Raw genomic sequence first — 8,850 nt, forward strand, 5'->3', positions numbered from 1 at the left:
GACAATATCCATGAGATATACATGTTACAAGTTGAAAGCAACCGCTGAAACTTAATCTTCTTTTGTGTTGCTTCAATGCCTTTACTTTGAATTATTGCTTTATGAGTTAACTCTTATGCAAGACTTATTGATGCTTGTCTTGAAGTGCTATTCATGAAAAGTCTTTGCTATATGATTCACTTGTTTACTCATGTCATATACATTGTTTTGATCGCTGCATTCACTACATATGCTTTACAAATAGTATGATCAAGATTATGATGGCATGTCACTCCAGAAATTATCTGTGTTATCGTTTTACCTGCTCGGGACGAGCAGAACTAAGCTTGGGGATGCTGATACGTCTCCAACGTATCGATAATTTCTTATGTTCCATGCCACATTATTGATGTTATCTACATGTTTTATGCACACTTTATGTCATATTCGTGCATTTTCTGGAACTAACCTATTAACAAGATGCCGAAGTGCCGCCGTCAAGTTTCTGCTGTTTTTGGTTTCAGAAATCCTAGTAACGAAATATTCTCAGAATTGGACGAAATCAACGCCCAGGGTCCTATTTTGCCACGAAGCTTCCAGAAGTCCGAAGGAGAGACGAAGAGGGGCCACGAGGGGGCCACACCCTAGGGCGGCGCGGCCCCCCCTTGGCCGCGCGGCCCTGTGGTGTGGGGCCCTCGTGCCGCCTCTTGACCTGCCCTTCCGCCTACAAATAGCCTCCGTTGCGAAACCCCCGCACCGAGAGCCACGAAACGGAACACCTTCCAGAGACGCCGCCGCCCCCGATCCCATCTCGGGGATCCAGAGATCGCCTCCGGCACCCTGCCGGAGAGGGGAATCATCTCCCGGAGGACTCTACGCCGCCATGGTCGCCTCCGGTGTGATGTGTGAGTAGTCTACCCCTGGACTATGGGTCCATAGCAGTAGCTAGATGGTTGTCTTCTCCCCATTGTGCTATCATTGTCGGATCTTGTGAGCTGCCTAACATGATCAAGATCATCTATATGTAATTCTATATGTTGCGTTTGTTGGGATCCGATGAATAGAGAATACTTGTTATGTTGATTATCAAAGTTATATCTATGTGTTGTTTATGATCTTGCATGCTTTCCGTTACTAGTAGATGCTCTGGCCAAGTAGATGCTTGTAACTCCAAGAGGGAGTATTTATGCTCGATAGTGGGTTCATGCCTGCATTGACACCTGGGACAGTGACAGAAAGTTCTAAGGTTTTGTTGTGCTGTTGACAATAGGGATAAAACATTGATGCTATGTCTAAGGATGTAGTTGTTGATTACATTACGCACCATACTTAATGCAATTGTCTGTTGCTTTGCAACTTAATACTGGAGGGGGTTCGGATGATAACCTGAAGGTGGACTTTTTAGGCATAGATGCAGTTGGATGGCGGTCTATGTACTTTGTCGTAATGCCCAATTAAATCTCACTATACTCATCATAATATGTATGTGCATGGTCATGCCCTCTTTATTTGTCAATTGCCCAACTGTAATTTGTTCACCCAACATGCTGTTTATCTTATGGGAGAGACACCTCTAGTGAACTGTGGACCCCGGTCCAATTCTCTTTACTGAAATACAATCTACTGCAATACTTGTTCTACTATTTTCTGCAAACAATCATCTTCCACACAATACGGTTAATCCTTTGTTACAGCAAGCCGGTGAGATTGACAACCTCACTGTTTCGTTGGGGCAAAGTACTTTGGTTGTGTTGTGCAGGTTCCACGTTGGCGCCGGAATCTCTGGTGTTGCGCCGCACTACATCCCGCCGCCATCAACCTTCAACGTGCTTCTTGACTCCTACTGGTTCGATTAAACCTTGGTTTCTTGCGAGGAAACTTGCCGCTGTGCGCATCACACCTTCCTCTTGGGGTTCCCAACGGACGTGTTAACCACACGCATCAAGCAAATTTCTGGCGCCGTTGCCGGGGACCTGAAGAAAAGTTGCATCACAGGGATCTCTAACTCCCACGTCAACTTTGCGCCAGCAGTAACCCAACCTTTGTGATCGGAGATCCCGTGAATTAGGACCTGTGAAGAACAAACTAGTGATTTAATTGAGGAGAGTATTATGTAACCCTCTCTATGTGAAGATGCACAACTCTCAATTGCTGTAAGGCAGGTTGGCAACAAGCCTTAATGTGTTTATGTTGGCTATATTAGCAAAGATGCTGTCCTACAGAGCATTCTTGAAATAACACATCTATATGAGTCTGATTGTTAAACGTCGCAATCTATGAGATTTGGGTGATCTCTAGTAAACTCATGAAGAGACTACGAAGTATGACGCATATGCTTCACCCGCGGGGTAGGCTACTGGCAGCCATGTACTGGTCATGACTTTGAGTGAAACCCTGTTCACGCAAAACTTGCAATTCAAGGCTTAGTCCATTGTTCAAGTGTGAATGGATGTAACTTAAGGTTCTAGGCGGAAGTTCAACTTAACAGTCTCCGCTGAAACACTGGTATATAAACAAGCAGTGAGTATTGGTAAATCTCTAAATGGGGATTTGAGATCTGGTGGGGGATTGTTGAAATATTGGGCCCACTTTTAGTGGCCCAAATTAGATTTCAGTTTTTCCTATAAATCTCAAAGCCCACATAGTGGCAGCCTTGTGAGTTTGAGCCCAAGTTGGTGGCATCTCACTAGGGAGTGGCAAGAGGTGGGAAGTTTAGTCCCACATGGAAAGTTGGGAGGAAGTTAGACCACCTTATAAGGTGGGTTGTTCCACCACTAGTAAGTGAGTGAGAATAGGAGTGCTACACGCGCGCGCTCCTCCTCCTCCTCCTCGCTCGCTCGCTCGTCTCGACACGTCACGTCACGACGCGCGCGCCGCGCTCGTGGTGAGTGGATTGAGCCTCGAGCCGAGACTTTCCTTACTTTTTGCAGCTCAGGAAAACGAACAGAGTCCTAGACGGACGCGTCGCAGTTAGTCTGTTCGGGTCGCTCCCGGATCGTGAGCTATCTGTAACCGACTCGAAACGTTCGTGCGACGTGGGTGTGGCCCACGTTGCCTAAGGTTTCCCGAGCCTATATAATCTCCTGCCCGGCTACCGCAGAAACATATCTAATATACGAGTTAGGGTTTCCACCTCTCTCTGCTTGCGCCGCCATCGTAGCCTACTCCATCCCGCGCGCCGACGTGCATCGGCGAACGGGAGAGCAGGTCTCCGGAACCGCTCGTCCTTGCGATCCTGTACGGGAGAGGGCGAATTAGGTTTTTGGGAAGCGCTCTGCGCGACTGCTCAAGCTCTTCATCACGGGTCGCCTTCCGTCCAAGTCGGGCGGTGCTGCCTACCGTCGTCTTCAACGCCGTCTACTACGACCCGTCGTCCCCGTCATCAACAACGTTGTCATCAACAACGTTACTGCTGCAACATCGTCCGCTACACCTTCACCGCCACCTCCACCAGATCGGTACGTGCGACATATCTCGATCTGTTTAGCGATGGATGTTGTACTATTTGCTCTGCTACTGTTCATGTTGATCACTGCATCTAGTATGTTCGAGTTTCACATGTTAGTAGTTACTGTCGTCATGCTTAATATTCTGGAATTAATCATGGAAATTGTACCTAATTATCCAACAGACGTACCACCAGAGCGAGGATAGGGTGCAGAGCTTCCTTATTCTGATGGCAGGTTGTCGATGTGGTTACAGCATCCTAAAGAAGAAGGTGAAACTACAAAGAATGAACAGAACCCACGCCAGCGAGGGACCGTGGTCCACCGCACCTCCAATTCAAAGGTCGCAAGGGCCACCATAGGTGGGACGGACAAGCGACATCATCGGATCAACTCTTGTGCCTGTTAAATACGGTCTGTATAGGTGTTTTTATACATGTATTGTAACATGTTGATGTCTATATATATAAAGCTGATCACGTGGTGGAGATACACCACGAAACCCTAAAACCTATTCTCAAACTTGGTATCAGAGCCGTACCGATCTCGGCCTTCTCTCTTCCTTCGCAAGCCACAACCGCCGCCGCGATGAGCTCCTCCGTGCAAACCTCCATGGCCCTCGGCCCTCTCCTCGCACCGCCCAGTGCCACCACTACCGCCGCTGTCACCACCTCTGTTCTGCTACCGGCAGTGCGTCTCAATCGGAACAACTTCATGCTGTGGCACACCCTCTCGCTCCCAAATCTCTCCGGGGCCGGACTTCACGGCTATCTTGATGGCACTACGGCTGAGCCGACGAAGACCATCGTCGAAGGCACTGGTGATGTTGAAGTCACCGTGACAAATCCCGCCTACGCTGCGTGGTGGACACAGGACCAGCGCGCCCTAGGACTACTCCTCTCGTCCATGGACGAGGACATCGCCTGCCAGATGATCGGCAAGACCACGGCTGCCGCGGTGTGGAAAGCAGTCCACACCATGTTTGGCGCCCAGAACCGTGCCAATATTCGGCATATCCGTCGGCAGATTCAATATCCGAGGAAGAACGACATGACCGCCAGCAAGTACATGAACAAGGTCAAGGTCCTGGCGGACACCATGGCCGCCGCCGGATCACCCCTCACGGACGATGAGGTCATCGACTACATGATCACCGGGTTGGGTTCCGACTTCAACCCCCTCGCGGCCTCCATGATCCGCGACAACCGCGTTGACTCCCTCGCGGACTTCTACTCGCACATGCTCAGTTTTGAGTCACTATGTGCGGGTCAGACCCAGACCGATGGCTGGTCCTCCTCTGCAAACGCCGTGTCACGCCCTGGCTCTTTCCCCACCGCTGGTCAGCCGTCGCAGCAGCGCTCCTACGACAACAACCCTGGGCGCCCCGGCACCGGTCAAGGCGGTGGTGGCGATCGCCGCCAGAACAACGGTGGCAACAACAACTATGGTGGGGGCGGCAATAACAACTGCTCCAACAACAACTACGGTGGGGGCGATCGCCGCCAGTACAACGGAGGTGGCAACAGCCGCAAAAAGCAGCGGCCACAATGCCAGTTGTGCACCTACTGGGGGTATGAGGCGAGCGACTGCCGCAACCGCTTCAACCCTGAGCTTGCGCCTCCACGTCAGCGCTCCGGCAACTCGACATCCACCAGCTCCACCGATTCCCATTGGCACATGGACACGGGGGCTACGGACCACCTGACCAGCCATCTCGAGCGCCTCCACATGGTCGAACGATACGGCGAAAAGGATCACGTGCAAGTAGCCAATGGTGCAGGTTTGTCAATTTCTCACATTGGTCATTCGACTTTAGCCGATTCTACCCTTCAGTTGAAAAATATCCTGCATGTTCCAAACATCCACAAAGATCTTCTTTCTGTATATCGTCTAGTTTCTGATAATTATGTCTTTGTGGAATTTCACCGTGATTTTTTCTGTGTCAAGGACAAGGACAGGAGGAAACTTCTTGTTCTCAGTAGAAGTGAGGGAGGTCTCTACCCAGTTCCCTTTAGTCGAGCTTCGTCGTCATCGTCTCGCCATGATCTCTCTAGCACCAAGACAACATCCTCGCAATGGCATCAGCGTTTAGGTCATCCTACAAATAAAATAGTGCAAACTCTTGTTGGGGCAAATAATTTATCTTGTTCCTCGTAAGACAATACTGTGTTGGTTTGTGATGCTTGCCAGCGTGCAAAGAGTCATCAATTATCTTATACTGCACCTCACCGTGTTACCACTATGCCTCTTGAATTGATCCACTCTGATGTTTGGGGTCCTGCTATTGCCTCCTCCGGAGGTTTCAAATACTATGTTAGTTTCATTGATGACTACTCTCGCTTTTGCTAGATTTATCTCCTCAAAGACAAGTATGATGTTGAGCAGGTCTTCTACACCTTCCAGGCACATGTTGAACGCCTTTTGATCACCAAAATCAAGGCGGTTCAGTCAGACTGGGGGGGGGGGGGGGGCGAGTATCACAAGCTCCACCGGTATTTTCAGCACACGGGCATCTCCCACCATGTGTCCTGCCCCCATACGTCCCAACAAAATGGTGTTGCGGAACGTAAGCATCGCCACCTCGTCGAGACGGGCCTTGCCTTGCCTTGCTCGCTCACGCCCCCGTCCCTCTATGGTATTGGGATGAAGCATTCTTAACGGCGTGTTATCTTATCAATCACATGCCTACTTCCGTCCTTAACAACGATACACCCGTGCAGCGTCTCCTCAAAATAAAACCCGACTATTCATTTTTGCGCATTTTTTGATGTGCTGGTTGGCCCAGTATCCGTAAATACAATTCCCACAAGCTCTCTTTCCGTTCAAAAATGTGTGTTTTTCTGGGATATAGTCATATGCATAAGGGGTACAAGTGTTTGGATAGGTCTACCGGGCGCATTTACATTTCTCGTGATGTCGTGTTCGACGAGTCTGTTTTTCCCTATGCGACCTCCGGTGTCACCATCGATATCTCCACCTTAGCCGAGTCCATCATCACTTTTCCTTCCACCGAACCGGCTACGAGTGCTCATGTGAGAAATTATGACCTGTCTTATTTGTCTACTGACCATGTTGTTCCAAATGCTGTGTCTACTGTGCAGGTGCTCGCGCTAGATTCGTCGCCGTCACCTACAGTCTCGCCCGCTCGCTCGGTCGACGTGCCTACCTGCACGATCGACGTGCATGGGCATGGGGAGGATCCCGAGGTCTCCCATGCAGCCACACCGGATGTGCCTCCTGCGCCTCCGTCGCCTGCCCCACCTGGGCCTTGTTCGGCCCAGCCTGCGTCGCCCTCCACCGGCTCCGCACCGGCCACGTCGCCCTCAGCTGGGTCTTCAACTGATGGTGCCCCGTCGGTTGCTGCTCCTGCCACCGGTCACCTAATGGCGACACGCCTCCGCACCGACTCTCGTCGTGCGAATCAATTCACTGATGGGATCGTGCGGTATGATCCCCATCGGCGTGCCTTTTTTGCTGCTCGCGTCTCGCATCGAGACGCTCTCCGGGAGCCTGCCTGGCATGCTGCCATGTCCGATGAGTTTGTCGCCCTTCGCCAGAATAATACATGGAGTCTTGTGCCCAGGCCACCGGGGGTAAATCTGGTTAGCTGCAAGTGGATATTCAAGACAAAGCATCGCCCTGATGGTTCCATCGACAAGCATAAAGCTCGCTTGGTTGCTCGCGGGTTCTGACAACATCATGGTATTGATTACGGCTATACCTTTAGTCCCGTTGTGAAGTCTGCCACGGTGCGCCTGACTCTCTCTCTCGCTGTGTCCCGCGGATGGACTCTCCGTCAAATTGACGTGAGCAATGCCTTCCTTCATGGATTCTTGACAGAGGAGGTCTATATGCAGCAGCCGCCTGGTTTTGAAGATGCTCAGTACCCCCATCATGTGTGCAAGCTGCAGCGTTTCATTTATGGCCTGAAACAGTCTCTCCGTGCATGGTATGCTCGTCTCAGTACTCGTTTGTTTCAGTTCGGATTCACATCCTCGAAGGCTCATACGTCCTTGTTTATCTTTTCCTGGGATGGTGTTCAGATTTATATGCTGGTTTATGTTGACGATATTGTCATTGCCGGTTCTACACCAGGAGCTGTTGATCGGCTGGTCCGGTCTCTCTCGGACAGTTTCCCCATCAAGGACTTGGGTCCCTTGGATTACTTTCTTGGCCTAGAAGCGTCCTACAATTACGGGGCATGACTGTGCCACAACGCAAGTATGCATTGGACCTTTTGCATCGTGTAAACATGGAGAATTGCAGACCCACTTCCACGCCTCTAGCCGTGTGAGAGTCAAGTACTGAAGCCCTCCAACTACGCTGCGATACCTTTGCTATTAATAAGGTATGTCAATTCCTCTCCCAGCCGACTGAGGTTCATTGGGAGGCGGTTAAACGCATCTTGCGATATGTGAAGGGTACACTTGATACTGGCTTGTGTTTTCGGAAGTCCCGCTCAACTGGCATTAGCATATTTACTGATGCGGATTGGGCTGGGTGTGTGGATGACAGACTATCCACCGGAGGCTTTGCCATCTTTGTAGGACCGAACTTGATATCCTGAAATTCGAAGAAACAGCCTACAATCTCGAGATCCAGTATCGAGGCTGAGTACAAGGCATTGGCGAATGGAGCTGCTGAAGCGATTTGGCTAGAGTCTTTGCTTAGGGAACTCGGAGTAGTCCAGCAGCGCACACCCATATTATGGTGTGGTAACTTAGGGGCAACATATCTGACTGCTAACCCAGTTTTCCATGCTCGAACAAAGCACATAGAGATCGATGTCCGCTTTGTGCGCGAGCGTGTTGCAGCTGGAGCTCTTCAGGTCAAGTTCATATGTTCAAGTGATCAACTAGCTGATGTATTTACTAAACCAGCTACCCAACAAATGTTAGACCGTTTTAGATCCAATCTGAATCTTGTATGTAAAAGTTCAGATTGAGGGGGAGTGTTAAATACGGTCTATATAGGTGTATTTATACATGTATTGTAACATGTTGATGTCTATATATATAAAGTTGATCACGTGGTGGACATACACCACGAAACCCTAAAACCTATTCTCAAACTGTGCCTCCCTTATGGGGCTGTTACAACTTACAACTCCTTTTGTTACTATGGAATATTCTTTTTTGATGCTTGTTGATGTTACCATTTTAAGAGCGTTTGCAAACGACCCGAGAGCTATTTATAGAAGTTTTGGACAGCGCCCCGAGAGTTAGGAGTATATTGAATATATACGACTAGCTGCAATTTGGAGCCGGAGAGAAACACAACTCCGTGTATTTTGTGTTTTTAGGATCGTAATCTTACTTCAATTCATACCAGAGCGTTTGAAATACCAGCTAAACCCTCATTGCAATATATAAACACAGAAGACGAACTAATCGTGCACCTGCGTCTCATCTTCACCGGCGGCGGC

At 49.7% G+C, this 8,850-nt stretch overlaps 1 non-coding gene across 1 annotated transcript; it reads left to right on the forward strand.

The window, feature by feature from the left end:
* The first annotated feature begins 4,541 nt into the window (after window positions 1-4,541).
* Window positions 4,542-4,680, forward strand: LOC127318216 (small nucleolar RNA Z247). The gene has a single exon (XR_007861771.1). It is a non-coding gene; the product is annotated as a small nucleolar RNA Z247 (small nucleolar RNA).
* Window positions 4,681-8,850: the final 4,170 nt, after the last annotated feature.

This window comes from Lolium perenne, chromosome 7, assembly GCF_019359855.2.
Source record: "Lolium perenne isolate Kyuss_39 chromosome 7, Kyuss_2.0, whole genome shotgun sequence".
Taxonomy (NCBI): Eukaryota; Viridiplantae; Streptophyta; class Magnoliopsida; order Poales; family Poaceae; genus Lolium; species Lolium perenne.